Here is a 17,048-nt window from a genome sequence, read left to right on the forward strand (position 1 = left end):
TTACCCTTCTTGTCGTCGAGAAGCATTTTCTTGATGGCCGTGAAAATTTTGCCGTTGGCGCGCTCCACGACGCCGTTAGATTGTGGGTGATATACTGAGGCGAAGGCAAGCTTGGTGCCAATGGAGAAGCAGAAGTCCCTGAAGTCCTGGCTGTCAAATTGTTTGCCGTTGTCAACTGTGAGCTCGGACGGCACTCCGAATCGGTAAACAATGTTTTGCCAGAAGAATTTCTGGGTAGTCTTCGATGTTATTGTGGATACTGCCCTTGCCTCGATCCACTTGGTAAAATACTCGACGGTGACGATGATGAACTTGAGGTTCCCTTGGGCCGTGGGTAGTGGCCCGACAATGTCCAGGCCCCAGCGCTGAAGGGGCCACGTGTGGGCGATCAGCTTTGTGAATTGCGAAGGGTTGCCCGAACGGGGGGAGAACTTCTGGCAGGCTTCGCACGACCTCTTGACTCGATTCGCGGCGCAGACCATAGCGGGCCAGTAGAAGCCTTGACAGATCACTTTGGCAGCGAGGGCCCTAGGCCCCGCGTGAGAGCCGCAAGTTCTGCTGTGGACTTCGTGCGAGATTTGGACGCCTTCGGTCTCGGTGACGTATTTAAGCATGGGTTGGCTGACCCCCTTCTTGTAAAGCTGGCCCTCAATGAGTGTGAAGTCCTGGCTTCGGTGCTTGAGGCGCTTGGCCTTGTTGATGTCGCTTGGATGGTAATATCCCTGCAGGAATAGGGTGATTGGTGCTCGCCAGTCTTCGGTCATGATGAGGTTGACTATGCGGTGGCCTTCGGTGTCGTTGGTTATTTGTAGGCCCTCTAGGATGCGGACGGCTGGCGTACCGATGACATGGTAAAACACATCGGAGGGCAAGGCCTCGCCTTTGGCTGCTGCTTTGGCCAATGCGTCGGCCTCCTCGTTCTTGGCTCGGTCCACGTGCTGCAAGGTAAAGCCCTTAAATTGTCTCTCAAGACTGCGGACAGCCGTGAGATGCTGCATGAGTGCGGGGTCTTTTGCTGCATAATCTTTTTTGACCTGGTCGGCAACCACTTTGGAGTCTGTTTTCATTATGCATGTAGTGACACCAAGAGCCTGTAGCTTGCGAAGGCCGAGGATGATAGCTTCGTACTCTGCTACATTGTTGGTGCATCTATCGGACTCCAAAGCAAAGCTGAGGTGCGCTGCGTGTCTATGTTTGACCCCTGTGGGTGATGTGATGACTGCAGCTGCGCCTGCCCCCGCATGGCACCATGCGCCGTCGCAATGGATGGTCCACACCTTCTCTGCAGGCGCGTCCGGCTGCGTTATTGGCCCCATCCAGTCAACAATGAAGTCTGCCAGGACTTGTGACTTGATGGCTGTCCTGGGCTCGAAGGTGATATGGTAACCGGATAGCTCGGCTGCCCATTTGGCGATCCGGACAGATGCCTCCGGATTTCTGAATAATTCACCGAGTCCCCTATCCGAGGTGACCTGCACTTTGAACGCTTCGAAATAGTGGCGCAACTTGCGCGATGCCATAACGACTGCGTAGGCAATTTTTTCCAACTCCGTCATGTTGCATTTGGAGGTCATGAGGACTTCGGAGACGTAATAAACTGCACACTGCTGAGTTGTGCCCTCTCTGTCCTGCTCTTGGACCAACGTTGTGCTGACTGCGTGTGGCGAAGCTGCGACGTAGAGCAACAGAGGTAGCAAGGGGTTGGGGCTTGTAAGGGTTGCCAACTCTGACAGGTGCTGCTTTAGTGATGCGAAGGCCGCTTGCTTGCTCTGGTCCCCATGGTCTTTTGCGCCGCGTAGCGTTTTGAGGAAAGGTAGGCTTCGCTCTGCGGACTTGGAAATGAATCTGTTGAGGGCGGCCAATCTGCCTGTCAGACGTTGGACGTCTCTGACTGACTGCGGAGGCGTCATGTTGATGATGGCCTGGATCTTGGTCGGGTTGGCTTCGATCCCGCGGTGCGACACCAGGTAGCCCAGTATCTTCCCCTGGCGAACGCCGAAGACACACTTCTTGGGGTTTAGGCGAAGTCATGCGTCTCGCATGTTCGCGAATGTTTCTGCGAGGTCGGCCAGATGGTCCTCTTTGTTTTTGCTGGCGACGACGATGTCGTCCACATACGTGAATATGTTCCGGCCGACTTGGCTCTCGAGCACTGTCTTGGTGAGGCGAGAGAAGGTGGACCCAACGTTCTTTAGTCCCTCCGGCATTCTGACAAAGCAATACGTGCCGAAGGGTGTGATGAAACTAGTACTGGCCTTGTCTTCCTCCTTCATATATATTTGGTGATAGCTAGAAAAGCAGTCAAGGAGTGACATGACTTCGCATCCGGCCGCGCTATCGACGATCTTGTCGATCCGAGGCAGCGGGAAATTATCCTTGGGGCAGGCCTTGTTGAGGCTAGTGAAATCGATGCACATCCGCCACTTGCCACTCTTCTTTTGCACCATGACTATGTTAGCGAGCCACGTTGGGTAGGCGACTGGTTCGATGAAATTGGCCTCAAGCAGGCGGTGTACCTCGGCTTTGGCGGCTTCTGTTTTCTCATCAGACATTTTGTGCAGCCTCTGCTTCTTCGGCTGCACCGAAGGGTCGATGCCCAGACTTTGCTCGATGATAGTGCGACTGACTCCTACAAGGTCGAGGGCAGACCAGGCAAAGACGTCCTTATTTCTGGAAAGACAGGAGATGAGTCTCTCCTCGTCTTGCGAAGTCAGGTCTTCGCTTATGATGATCGTTTGCTTTGGCGTTGCTTGGTCAAGGGGAACTGTCTTCGTTCCATCGTTGCTCTGCAGCTGTGCCTTTTCATGCTCGTTTGCTGTTGGGCGGGTAGCATTGGGGACTTCGCACTGCGTCGTAAGGCAGTGCACGTTCCATTGCCCTAGGACGAAGTCTCTTTCAATGTTGCGTGCAGTCTGCTGGTTGCCATAGACTGTGATCACGCCTTGCGGACCTGGGATTTTCATGCACAAGTAAAGTCCATGAATGGCTACTTCAAACTTGTTGATGGAGCCCCGACCCATTATGGTGTTGTACGGGTATACCATGTCGACGATGTCGAAGGTGACCTGCTCACTTCGTGCATTGGGTGCTACACCGAAGGACAGGGGTAGCTCTATCTTGCCCATAGGAAAGGTGCCCTTGCCGCCAAAGCCATATAAGGGGTTGTCCGAAGGCTTAAGTAGGCTGTGGCTGATGCCCATGCGGTCGAAGGCGTGGAGGAAAATGATGTCTGCCTGGCTGCCATTGTCAACTAAGACTTTGTGCAGGTCCCAGCCTGCCACGCTGTAGTTGATTACCATGGCGTCCATGTGGGGTGCGCTGCGCAGGTCGACATCTATGGCGTCGAAGGTCAGCGGCACGTGGGACCACTTCGTTTGCACGACTTGGCCGGTGACGGCGACGTGGTTGATACTTCGGTAGTGGTCCCTCTTCTGTCGCTTCATGTCGAAGTCGACGCTGGACCCCCCAGTGATCATGTGAATGACTCCGCGATACAGCTGATCAGCGAAGTCTTCTTGATTGGTTGCTTGGGGGTGATTTGGGTGGTGGATGTTTGGCTGATGTGGGTGCGGAGGCGGGAGCGGAGGTGGTACGATTTGTACCTCCTGGTGGTGTTGGTATGCGTGGTTAGGTGGATGCTGAGCGGGGTCGTGGTTGTATGGTTGTGGGAGGTGGTGTTGATATGTATGGGCGACAACTCTTGGGTTGTCGGCAGGTTGTGCCCGGGACATCCTGTCCCTAGTGGCCTTCGTTTCCGAGCAGCCCCTTGTCGGGTGCGTGCAGTCTTCGCCGTGAAACAAGTAGTAAAATCTGCGCGGCTGTTGTGCCCGTCCTCGACCCCGACCACGCGTGCCATTGTCGCGGCCCTGGGGGGATAATCTTGACAGCGAGGGGCCTCACCAGCGGGGTGCTGGTTGGCAATGTTATGCACCTGCTGCTGACTGCAGCTGACCCGACCGGAGTCTGACTGCGAAGGTCTTGTCCACATTCGGCTGGACTGCGGAGGGTCCTTGGGTTTCCTCTGGGACTCGACCTTGCGTTGGTGGAGCTCCTCAGATCTGGCATATTTTTCAAATAGCTGGTAGAGCTCCTGGAGGTTCTTGGGTGGGTCCCTGATGCAATGACTGTAAAGGACGCCAGCCCGAAGGCCACTGATGGCATAGTGAATGGCAATTTGGTCGTCGACCGAAGGCAGTTGTGACTTTAGAGTCAGGAACTTGTGGTAGTACTCCTGCAGGGTTTCTTTCTCCAGTTGCTTGCAGAGTGATAGTTCGGCCAAGGCGTCGGCGTCTGGGCGGTACCCTTGGAAGTTGAGCAGAAATTTGTCCCGGAGACTTCTCCAGGAGTCGATGGACAACGGGGGCAACCTGGTGTACCAGGTTAGGGCCGGGCCTTCGAGGGCGATGATGAAGGACTTGGCCATCGTGGCGTCGTCCCCTCTGGACGATGCGACAGCGACTTGATAGCTCATGATATACTGTGCTAGGTCGGTGCTGCCGTTGTACTTGGGGTAGGCCCCTGCCCTGAAGTTGGCGGGCCATGGTGACACTTGTAGTTGCGGCGCTAGGGGACTCCGCTCATCAAGGTAGTTGACGCCTTGGAATGCTGCGGTGTGTGGGATGACGGGTCCGCGCTGAGGAATGAATAGGTCTCTGATTGGCGCGCGTTGTTGGAGGGGCGGACCGTGCTGCAGATCATGTTGGCCTTCGCGCTGCATGAGCGCGATCTCTTGCTCGAGTTCCTGAGCCCTCTGCTCCTCGTCTCATATCATCCGGTGCACCTTGGCCTGCACAGAGACACGTTGGCGCTTGGCCTCGAGGATCTCTTTCTGCTTCTGGAGGTTATAGTTCTTGATGCGCAAGGCCCGCAACTGTAGTTGTTCCTCTGCTGAAACGCCAATGACTTTGCCATCCTCTGTGGCGTCCTCGCCCTCTAGTGGAGCGAAGCCTGGGGGTGCTTGCAGTTGTCCTCCGGAGCTACAGGTGCGGAGGGTGCCTTCGGGAGTTGGTTGATCATTGTGCTGTCTCTTGCTGAGTGCGTCGTCTTCGCAGGCTTCTTGGTGGGTGGTGTCTGCAAGGGCCTTGCCCTTTTTCTTGGCCAGCAGCGCTGCCTTTGCTGCTTCGTCAACAGATGGGGCTGCCTTCGAGCTAGCTCTCTTGGGTGCCATCGCGGGTGGTTTTTTCGTAGCACGAACGGTGGGCACCAAATGTTGGAACTTGCCCTCCTGGGCAAGTTGATCCAACGGGGGAGTGAAAATAACCTAAACAAGGTTTTAACTCGAGATGGCAATTACTCTGTTCATTCAGCCTCTCAAGGGCACTATACGGGGGTATTTATAGGTGCCTGAGTGTCCGACGTCTCGATGTAAGGACGCATGTACCCTTAGGCACCTGGACTATCCCCGAAATATTCCTATAAAGAAGGGTTACAGACTGTCATTATAGAAAAGCCATTAGAAATCAGGCCTGTAACACACCTCTCCGTGCGGGGCCTGTTACAATGGGCCGAATCCCACGTGGGCCTCCAGGTCGGGTGAGGACGTGGGATGGGGCGACGTCGTCGTAGGCCTTCGTCTTGTAGTGTAGAAGACGAAGGGTGGACCTCACCGGTCATTTTGCTTCCGTTGGTGCAGCGAGATAGACGAAGGCTGGAGCGAAGGGTAGTGTCTTTGCCTTCGCCCCAACAGTGGTCTGGCCAGCTTTCATTTCATTTGGTTTTCCTATGGTCCTATGTCAATCACGGGGACAATAAAAAAGGAAGGAGGTTCATTAGTGAGGCCATGCTTGTTAAAAAGATGTAAAGGATGCAAAAAAAGGTTTGGGAGGCTTGTTGTCTCCCTTCTCCCCTATTCCTACTATCGGTCAGCCTCGGGGACCTGTGCCAGGGTCGGGAGGTAGGAATGTCCAGGGCGCTAAAGCCTCGTTGTGGATTGAATCATCCTTGTCGCTTGAAGTCCTAGGCGTCGGCTAGCGTCCTTCCCTTTTTTCGCTGTCCAACTCAGCACCTTGCAGCTGGAGGTGGTGTCGTCCTTCCAACTGATTTGTGGAAGGGGGGATAGGTCCACTAGGCATGCTTTTGTCGAGGCTGACGCTACTGACACACACCCTTCCTACTGAGTAATCCTTCTGGTCGGTGTTGAGTGGGCCACATTTTCCGGTTGATGCTGATGCCGACCGCAAGAAAGTTTCCAATCCCTTCCTCGACAGCGCTTCGTTTGTGTTCGCGAGAACGTCGCAATTGCTTGTTTCTCGGGCTTTGGAGTCAGGACTGATCCATAAAAAGTGTCTAGTGGCTTCCCTCGGGATACCCCTCGTGTTGGAGGGTTGCCGCGCGAAGGTACCTCCCTCCTTGCAAAAAGGGGGCGATGAGTGCGCCCTCCTGTAGGGAGGGGGCGTGGTCCTAATGTGCGCCACCCGACCGCTGGGTCGCCCGTGGTCTGGCGACACTCCCATCACATCATCTACCATTTTGAAGGTCGTATCCGCCCTTTTTCACGTTGGGGGCCTACTCGTCGACGATTTGGAGTTCTGCTGACAGTTCCAAGGCAAAGGCAATACCCTTAGCCAAATCATAGCATTCGACTTCGCATTCATGAGCATGATGTACCGTGGTGCCTACGGTAATGGTTCCTGCTGGGCCCGACATTTTGAGATTTAGGTAGGTATATTTGGGGACAACCATGAACTTCGCGTAGCACGGCTTTACAAGGATGGAGTGATAAGTCCTCCATGAACCAACTACTTTGAAGGTTAGAGTCTCAATCTTGAAGACCGGCGTTCCAAAGGTTATTAGCAGGTCGATCCACCAAACGGGGTCATGCACCCCTTGGGCATAATGCCATGTAATGGTCCCTCGGTTGGCCGGAGGCGGTCTCGGCCGAATCCCATGGCGTTATACGTGGCGAAGTAGAGGATGTTGAGCCCACTACTTCCATCTATGAGCACTTTGGACAATCGTATCATGCCAGCGATGGGTTTCATGATAAGCGGGTATCAGCCTGTCCGGGGAAGGTGCTTAGGGCGGTCGGACCGGTCGAAAGCAATGGCATGTTCAGACATTCTGAGGAAGGTTGGGGCTATTAATCAGGCATTGAATGCCTCCCATCACTCAAGTTTCCAGTGTCTCTTCCAAGTGTAGTGGTCATACCCCCCCCCCCCCCAATGAACAGCACACAATCGGTTTTTACGAGAAAACGGGGTCTCTTCTCCTTAGCTCTTCGTCCTTTTGAGGCTCAGACCCCTCCCGGGCGGCGTATCCTAGTTTAGGAACTTACTAAGCAACCTGCAATCCTTGTAGATGTGTCGAACCGGGTGTCGGTGGTTCAGGCACGGGGTTTTAAGGAGCTTCTCGAAAGGGTCGGTGGCCTCCTCAGTTGGAGCCCTCCTTCTCCTCTGGCCCACCGTAGCCACCATCATATCGTCTTGCCTCCTCTAGTCTCCCTTCCTTCCTGCTTGAAGTTGACCACCAAAACCTCCGTCAGACTCCTTGTCGTGTTTGGCCTTCTGCTTGCGGTGGTCGAAGATTACTCCCACCGCGTCTTCTCCTAATGTGTGGCTAGTTGCGATGTCTAGAAGCTCCTTCGTTGTTCGTGGGCTCTTTTGCCCCATCTTATGCACCAAGGTCTCATTGGTGGTCCCTGAGATTAAGGCGCTAATAACTTCGGCCTAAGCGAGGTTGGTCAGTCAGTTACATTATAGCAAAGAGTGTCAGATGTAATCCCTCAAAGTTTTGTTTGATTTTTGCTGACAATTCTTAAGGTCTCACGGGTTGCCTAGGCATACGTATTTGCCCTGGAAGTTTCCGACGAGGACTTCCTCAAGGTCAGCCTAGTTCTAGATGCTCCTGTGACTGAGGTTTTCGAGCCATGCTCGTGCCGAATCCACCAGATATAGGGGGAGGTTTCGGATTATGAAGTCGTCATAATCTGCCCCTCCCTCCTAGCATGTTACCCGGTAGTCCCATAGCAAAAGCCAGGGATTCAATTCCCCGGAGTATCTTGTGGTGTTGATGGGGGCCTGTAGAACTGCGGCACGGGTGCGAGAAGGATGTGACGGCTGAAGGCCCGGGGGCCCGGCAGTGAGGGGGCTTAGACTTCGATCGTCATCGGGGTTGAAGTGGCCCCGCGGCACCGACTGTACCGATGGGTATTATCTGGCTCCCTCTATACTTCTTTTTGTTCCTTGGATCAAGCGTGCCCATGCTCTTCTATCTAACCTCAGGCATTGGCAGGGTGAGGTTTGTTCCATGCCTTGCACGGCCCCAAGCGGCTTCCCCATCGAAGCATCATTTCTTGCTAGTGTAGATGTGGTGCGCTGGTCAGCCCCAGCTCCCAATGTTGTGACATAGAGCTTTTGGTCTGTTGTTGCATGGCGAGTTTGAGGAGGTCTCGAATATCTTGGTGGGTCCTTTGTTTGCTCGATGTTTTTGCCTCGAGGAGTTTGTCCAAGAGCGCCACAGCGGCTGCGACGTTCTAGCTTGCCCATGGAAATCACGGCGAGTCGACCCTGCTGTGGGTCAGGCGATAGTGGGTGCCAGCCGCTACTACGCACATTGGCCAAACGCTCCGGCGTAGCCGCCCTACTCGACATCACGGCAGCCCCTGCCTCCTGACTACAGGGCTTGGCTGCCCTAGGCAGGGCCTTGTCGCAGCGGCAGTTTTTGGAATGGCAGGTCGAATCTGGACGGGGCGCACATTGCGGCATACATCGCGGCACTAGCGGGGGGCCTCTGGGTTCTCCGTGAGCATAGAGGAGTCCCCTACTGAGGTGACCACGAGGCACTCCTGGGCCCAATCGTGGTTGATATCGCTTGATGGGGGAACGCCCGTCTTCTAACCCTGACTAGAGAAGGCCATGAAACAAGCCCTAAACGGGGCCTAGCATCCCCACGATCTCGGCAAAAGCATGTTGCGACGCGCGCCGCAGCCGGTCACCACCTCTTGGGGGACCAAATCGGAGGTGGTCAAGGCTTTCGATGATGTCGAGTGAATCACTCATAATGGGAACCGAGGCTTTGGGGCCCTGTCCATTGTTTCCTTGTTGCTGGCGATGGAGTCAAGACTCCCAAAACGGAGGGTTGTTCCGGGGGCTAACTGCGCCAACATTGTTCAGTCGTCTAGAGCTTGAAGAACTTCACCGTGAAACGCGCAAGCCTCCTACCTGGTGTGCCAATTGTCGGTGTTTTGAACCTTATTCTGATAAGTAAATTTATTGTGTGCGTTCCAGGTTCCAGATGACGTGCGCGGTGGGCGCAAGATTTATACTAGTTCGGGCAGAACGTCCCTGTTGGGGGCCAGCCTTGCCAAAGGTCCTCAAAGTGTCTTTGCTTCGACATGAGTAAATGTGTTTCAGGAAAATGGTGAAGAGTGGACGAAGGTGACTTTCGGCCAAAGCGTCATGTGAAAAGAGCTTCGACCATACGCTCGTGCAGCGAATGTGCAAGCAAGGTCACCGGCCTCGGCATGGAGAAGTCTTCGAGCCCAAAGCGACAAAGGGGAAGAAGCTGAAGGCTTGTGTAGTAAGAAAAAGAGAAAAGACAATGTTGCCCCTTATATCATTTGTAAATAATGCGTGTAAACTTTGTGGGCATGTTTCTAATTTCATGCGAGGCTGTTCAACTTCCTTATAAATATGTGAACAATGTCATGCAAAAATTAACCTCTTGGAGGCCCTACGCTTCATTTTCCTTAGCTTTCGAAGTACCGTCGAGCCTGTTCTCCTATAAAGCCGAAGGTATGATTGTATATTTGTTTAAAGAGAATAATAAAATGAAAGATGCCAAGGCATTTGGGAAGAGTAACACACTTCATCTTTCATCGCATTCTTATATTCTTTTACAATCATTGTGGTGGACAGATATCCCCCAGGTCCGTTAGAAGGCGAAAGACCCTTGCATGGGGTCACAAACTAGTTACCCCGCAAGGCTGTCTCGTCGTGGGCCGGACAAAGACTACAAGTGAAAATGGGCCGACCCAAGAAGGCAAGGGGGTCGTACCTAGATCATCCGAGGGTTACACTCAATCTCAAGGAACCGTCTGTTTTTCCCTCGCCCGGCGCCCTCAAACATCGGGATAGACCAGGATGAAGTCAGTGGGTTTTCCTTAAGATAAGCTAAGTCGGTTCACTATTAGTTAGGAGATATACTAGAAGAACGTGATCATCATGTACGTAGGGAGTATCCCACAGTCATGTATATAAGGCCTAGGGGGAACCCCATCATTTTCATCATCTCATTAGCTCTCCTCCATTCAGGAGACGCCACTAGTAACACCCCGCATATAGACCCATCCCAGGAAGTAGTGTATTACGCCTCTCAAAGCGGCCCGAACCTACAGAAAATAGCTTGTCTCTCTCTCTCTCATGCTCGTAGAACGAACCATCGAACTACAAATCAACAACACCGTCCTACCCAAAAGCACTGCAAGGGTATCCTAGCACCCCCCCTTGAGCCATTAAACCCCCAAGCATTGGATTACTGAGAAGGATAAGCAAATGACCATTTCATGACATAAACTTTATACCAAAGTTGAAGTACATTTGTATATCTACAAAAGATTGTAATGGTGTTATTACAAAAAGGTCCCATAAAAACCCCAAGTTAAGCTTCCAAGTGGAGAGCACTCTAGAGTAACCCAATTTCTCTCTAAGTCAAAAATCAGCCCTATTCTAAAGATCAGAGGTGTTCACCTAGTTGCTAGCGTTAAACCCAAATGGTACAATTAACAAAAAGGAGCCAAACTACCCAAGGCACACCCCTTAAAAGTTTGAACCCAAACTAGAACTGTTTGACATAGTTTGACATGAATTTTGTCTCAGGTTGAACAGTGCAGACAGACATGACTTGGCGCCACCAAATCTCCCAAACCCGACCAGATCTCCCCTTGGAACTCACATGAACTAGGTAGCCCTAGGTGCAAGGATGAAATCTTACACAAGTCTTATGGCAAGATTCGCACGTTTGGCTGCTCAGCAGGCGCAAGAACTTGGGCAGAATGAAACGGCCACGTGTTCGACGTGCCCGGGCAACGCCAGAGCATGCCCCAACGCTCGGCCCCGCGCGCGCCGCGCCCATGCCCGCGCCCGCGACTATAAAGCCAACCCCGGCCTTGACCTTACACCCCCGCTCACTCCCAACCCCACCCGAGCACAAGTTCACCGGTGTTCGTCCTGCGCACGATGTGCCAGCGGCCGCCCGAGCCTCGACCACCGTGGACCGGCCACTCCGGCCCTCCTCCACCCCAACAAATCCCTCAGCTAGCCTCCCTGGAACTCCGTGAAGCTCCCCGAGCCCTTGGACCGAACTTCACATCGCTGGAGGTGCCAGATTGACGTCACCAGACTTTGCCCGACCGCTGGCACATGAAGACTGAGCTACACGGTGAGCCACTGATCGATTCCTTGCATAGAGATCATCCTTGACCTCCAGTGAAGCTCCCCGTGTGGTTTGATTGAGCTCTACCGCCGTGAGTAGGCCGGAGCACGCGTCGCCGACGAGCCCGACCGCCTGCGCACGCGGCCAGCCCTACTATGTCCATCACCGCCGGTGATCCGCCCCTCGACGTGACCGCCAGAAGCTCCCGGACCTCACCCAACCCCCCATCGGACCTCTCCTACCGCCGGTAAGCCACACACCACTTTTCCTCTCTACGACTACTATTCCGGCGTGGAGGGAGCTCGGGTTAAGAGAGGGAAAAGCCAAGGGGGTTATTGGAAATGTCAGTGACTCTGGTGAATAGTTCCCAGGGGCATGGATTTAAGGTTTTGGTTAAAGAAAACCCCAGGGGCCCCGGTGCAAAGCTGTTTTTCTTAAACCTTTAAGATTTATTTTTTTAAAATAAGTAGAGAACTTGAAAAATTCATAACTCGGGTTTTATCCAACCAAAATTGATCAAACAAATTTTGCTAGGTCCTAAATATTATGAACGATTCAACAAAAATAATACACACCCTAGTTCCTGCAATAATTTTTAGAGTTTTAATTTAAATAAGCATACTGCCCAAAACTAAATAAATAGAGGGAAAATAAAATACTTTAGGACTAGGGCTGAGAAAAATTGGAGATGTCCTTAGCTAGTAACCACACTGTTTAAAAATGTTAAACTCCCCAGTATACTAGGTTAAGGAGGGATTAACCATTAAAACTAGTATTGGCCCAAACATTAAGATAATGAAAAAGGAAATTCAAAATGAGAACCACAGGGCAACCTAATTTTTCCTAGCTTGCTTAGGTAATATAGTTCATAAGAAAATTTTGTTGAACCCTCTGTTAGTGCAAAGAAAATGCACCACATTTTATTTAATAAAAACAGTAAGAACTTAGAAAACTCCTAGAAAAATAACCCTAAGAAGGAACCACCCCAACCCTAGGGATAACTAATATTATGCTAGTATAAATCTAGGAAAAATACAAGTTTTGTTGTTTGATATTTTTCAAATGACAAGTTAGTTATAAGTGTCTTTTTGACATTAAACTTTAGAAAATCACAACTAAATAACCATTAAGTCACATTCTGTGATTTTTGGCACAGAAGTATGCTATTACCCATAGATGTTAGTAAAAATAATTTTAGTATAGAAACTTCCACCTAAATCAGAGTTGTAGTACAAAGTGACCATCCACCCTCACGACATCATGTGGAGAAATCACATTGTACCTACCTAGCCAGGGTTGTACCCATTCGTGTGCCCTCGCTATGATAGAATCACCCGTAGAGAGGATTCCAGTAGTCTATGAGTACCCTGATGTCTTCCCCGACGAATTACCAGGGATGCCACCCGACTGGGATATAGAGTTTGCCATAGAATTGCAACCAGGGACCACACCTATTTCAAAAAGGCCATATAGGATGCCTCCAGCAGAATTGGCAGAACTGAAGAAACAATTGCAAGAGTTGTTAGACAAGGGGTTCATTCGCGCAAGTACTTCACCATGGGGATGTCCGGCCTTGTTCGTAAAGAAGAAGGATGAGAGCTTGAGATTATGTGTTGATTGCCGCCCTCTCAATGCGGTGACTATTAAGAACAAGTATCCTTTACCCCACATTGATGTTTTGTTTGATCAATTGGTCGGAGCCAAGGTGTTTTCCAAAATCGACCTTCGCTCGGGCTATCACCAAATCAAGATCAGGGCCAGCGATATTTCGAAGACGGCTTTTTCTACCAGATGCGGGCTTTATGAGTACTTGGTAATGTCTTTCGGGTTGACTAATGCGCTGGCATACTTCATGTATTTGATGAACTCGGTATTTATGCCAGAACTGAACAAATTTGTGGTGGTCTTCATTGATGATATCCTGGTATATTCAAAAAGCGAAGACGAGCATACAAAGCACTTGCAAACCGTACTTCAGCGACTGCACGATCATTGCTTGTACGCCAAATTCTCCAAGTGTGATTTCTGGCTAAGGGAGATCAAGTTCTTGGGTCACACCATTTCTTAGGATGGGATAGCAGTTGACCTTGAGAAAGTACAAGAAGTGATGGATTGGAAGCCTCCTACACTACACGACGGTTGATCTTTAGCGACCCTTATTAGGTACCAACTGTTGGTTGCTAAAGGTTAGGGACCGATGGTTAGTCGCTAAATCCTTTTGTAGCAACGGCCGGTTGGTCGCTAAAAGTCTAGAAATTTAACAACTTATGGTTGGTCGCTATAGATGTCGTCGGGGACTAGCGGTGGGTCGCCATAGAGCAAGGATCGCTATCAAATCTTATAGCCTGAACGTACCTGTAGATGTTAGTGACTAAAAATTAATTAAAACAAGTAAACATTGATCGCTAAATTGCATGGTGATTTATTTCTTTTTAATATTGCTTGTATGTTTATTTCATGGTGTGTTTATGTATGGACATGACTATAGTATGCAACTGTGTTCTTTGTGCTTATATGATATTAGATTCGAGTTGAAAGTCGTTTCAAATCCTACATAAAGAGTATGGATAAATCATGGATCACAAGTGAATGGTTTTCTAGGGAGACAAAGGTTTACAAACAAGGGGTGAATGGTTTTCTAGCTTTTGCATTTAGACATTCATCAATAGGAAACAAGATACTATGCCCTTGTAAGAAGTGTGTTAACTCATTTTGGAGAGAGGCCGGTGAAGTGCGAGAACACTTGATATGTGATGGTTTTCTAAAAGGGTACACAACATGGACCTTACATGGAGAAGCTTCGTCCTCTTTTGTGAATCATGGTAACAATGATGATGAGTTTAGCGAGCATCCTACAGAAGATGATGCAATATCTGAGTTGTTGTAACACTATAAAAGCCATCAACTAAAAATAATGAATTTAGTTATTACGATAAATAGGGTAATACATTTTTATTCAAATGTTTATTATTTATTTGCATTTGTAATAATTTATTCAAATGTTTATTATTTATTTGGTAAATTTTTTAATGAATTTTTGAGTAATTTAAAAATGCATTTCGAAATAAAAAAAAGAAAACCCTCCCTAACCCTAGCAACCGTCACCGCCTCTCTCTCTGCCGCCGCCTGCCCTCGCCTTCTGCCTCCCGGCGCCCAGTCGGCCTTACGGATAGTATTTGTGGCTTGGCCCCGGGCGTGCTCAGTCTTGGTTCCAGTGGCTGCTTCGATGTACCTGACCGCCGTTTCCTTCCCCCCACAGCCGCCTTCTCGTCTTCATCCCAGAAGCTGCTGCCTAGGACGGCCGGGGTCGGCCGGCGCCTGGTGGTGCGGGCAGACATCAAGGTCATATCGACGGATGAGGCCTGCCGCCGCGGGCTCGCCGATGCCATCACCCTCGGCCCTAAAGGTGAGTCTCGCGTAAGCTTGCTTTGGTTCCTGTTATCTTTCTCGGGATGTATTGAGGTTTCGAATATCGATTGGGTGTCAAATCTTGTCTGGTTTACCAAACAGCGGCTATGTCACGATCTCACCAGTCAGCATAAGACGAAACAGAACCTAGCCACATCAAATTTTTCTCTAAGATGATGTACCTAAAGTAATTAATGATGGTGTCACAATTGCCAAGGCTATAGAGCTCCCAAATGCACTTGAGCATGCAGGTGCCACGCTACTTCAAGAAGTAAGGTGCTACATTTCTTGTGTCCTTAAATCAATTAATACCACTGCTGCTTGTTCACTAGACATGTTTTAGCTAGATAGCATCCAAGACAAATAGCGCTGTTGGTGATAGAACTACAACCACAATTGTTTTGGCTCGGGAAATCATCAATCTTGGGTTGTTGGCAGTTGCCACTTGTGCTAACCCAGTTGCATTGAGAAGGGGTATTGACAAGGCCGTTCATGAGCTAATTAAGATCTTGAAGAGTAAATGTATCCCTGTGAGTACAAAGGAGGACATAAAAGGTAATCTTTACATTCTGGAAAATAAGTGTTCGTGTGTGTAAAAATGCAAAAATAAATAAGAAAAGCAAGGAAAAAGAACAACCAATCACCTACTCCTACAAACAAGTTCTAAATTGGTTATACACATCTAAAGCTCAAGTCATGTGCCATATGATATTTTATACATTTGTAGAGAAAGGAGCTTTAGCTTGGTTAGGTTAGAAAAGTAAGACTGCACCCCTGCATATGCTCAAATGATGGAAAAATATGAGCCATCTTTTTTGGTTACTTCTAAAAAACATTACTTTGAGGTATGACATGTCATGTTTGTGTATGCATGATCTGCATCATCAGATTACTCAGTGGTCGCCATAGTAATTCTGAATTTCATTTTCAGCTGTTGCGTCAATATCATCTGGCAATGATGAATATGTTGGTAATCTCATTGCTGATGCATTGAAGATTTTTTAAATACAAGTAAAAATTGTGTGTTGTTTCAGATTATTAGTACCACTTATGTCATTAACATTAGCAATGGTAAATTCATCTTATTTTGTTAACGTAACTCTCAACATTCTTATTTATATTTATTTGCTACATAATATATTATCATTGTTGCTTAATTTTAAATTGTTCATTGTAAACTAGAACTTATATGTCGTCGTCGCCATCAGCGACTACTCGAGTAAGTGATTTTGATTGAAAACTAGGGGAGCGATTCCTTCCTGAGCCGGGCGAATGTCTTCTTCATAATATCTTTCCTAGCATACCATCTTCTTTGGTCGTTTCTGGTGCTACCATACCTTCTGGTTAACATATCATGTTACTTATTGCAATTATCACTTGTCTTGCAGACAGACAATTGAAAAAGAGAATTGATCTTTTTTATGGGTGAAGTGTTGAAGATGGCTTTGGTGAAGGAAATGTCTTGTTAGCATCAAGTAAGTGGCAACATCACAACCCCTACAAGCTTGTGCCTTAAAACAAGAGGATACAAGAAGTTGGAGTGCTTTTGTGAAGGCTTTTGCGAATCACTTGAAGTGTTAGGACTTTTGTGAATGATTTTCTAAAGTGTTTGCCAATATATGCAAAACATAATAACATGTGTAGGTTTTGTGAATGATTTTGTTGTGGTGCTTGTTGATGGTTTATGTGATGTGGATCTATCATTGTGCAATACTAATTAAATTTGTTTATCTATGTGATTATATATAACAGTTGTTGAATGCTAATTCATGGTATATTATCATTATTAACGACTATAACTAGGGGCAACTTTCTGTTGGTTGCTAAATGTATAGTATAACGACTCACGATTGGTTGCTAAATCTATAGTACAACAACCCACAGTTGGTCGCTAAATATACAATATTAGCAACGGACGGTCGGTCGCTAAAAAGATGTCGGTCGCTAAAGCCTTTAGCGACGGCACTTACAGCGACCATCCTTATGGGTCGCTAAAGTTTTTAGCGACCAACCGTAGGTCGCTGAAGGCCGTTTTAGCAACCAACCGTAGGTCGCTATAAGTAAACCATCGTGTAGTGTGCTACCACCGTTCGGCAGATTCGTGTAGTCAGAAATGTGAATATGCCTTTCACGCACTAAGGCAACATCTGACAACAGCACCCGTGTTAGCATAGCCTGACAACACCAAATCATTTGATGTATATTGCGATGCTTCAGGCACTAGACTAGGTTGTGTTTTGATGCAAGACAACCGAGTTATTGCCTATGCA

Source organism: Zea mays, chromosome 1, assembly GCF_902167145.1.
Source record: "Zea mays cultivar B73 chromosome 1, Zm-B73-REFERENCE-NAM-5.0, whole genome shotgun sequence".
Lineage (NCBI taxonomy): Eukaryota > Viridiplantae > Streptophyta > Magnoliopsida > Poales > Poaceae > Zea > Zea mays.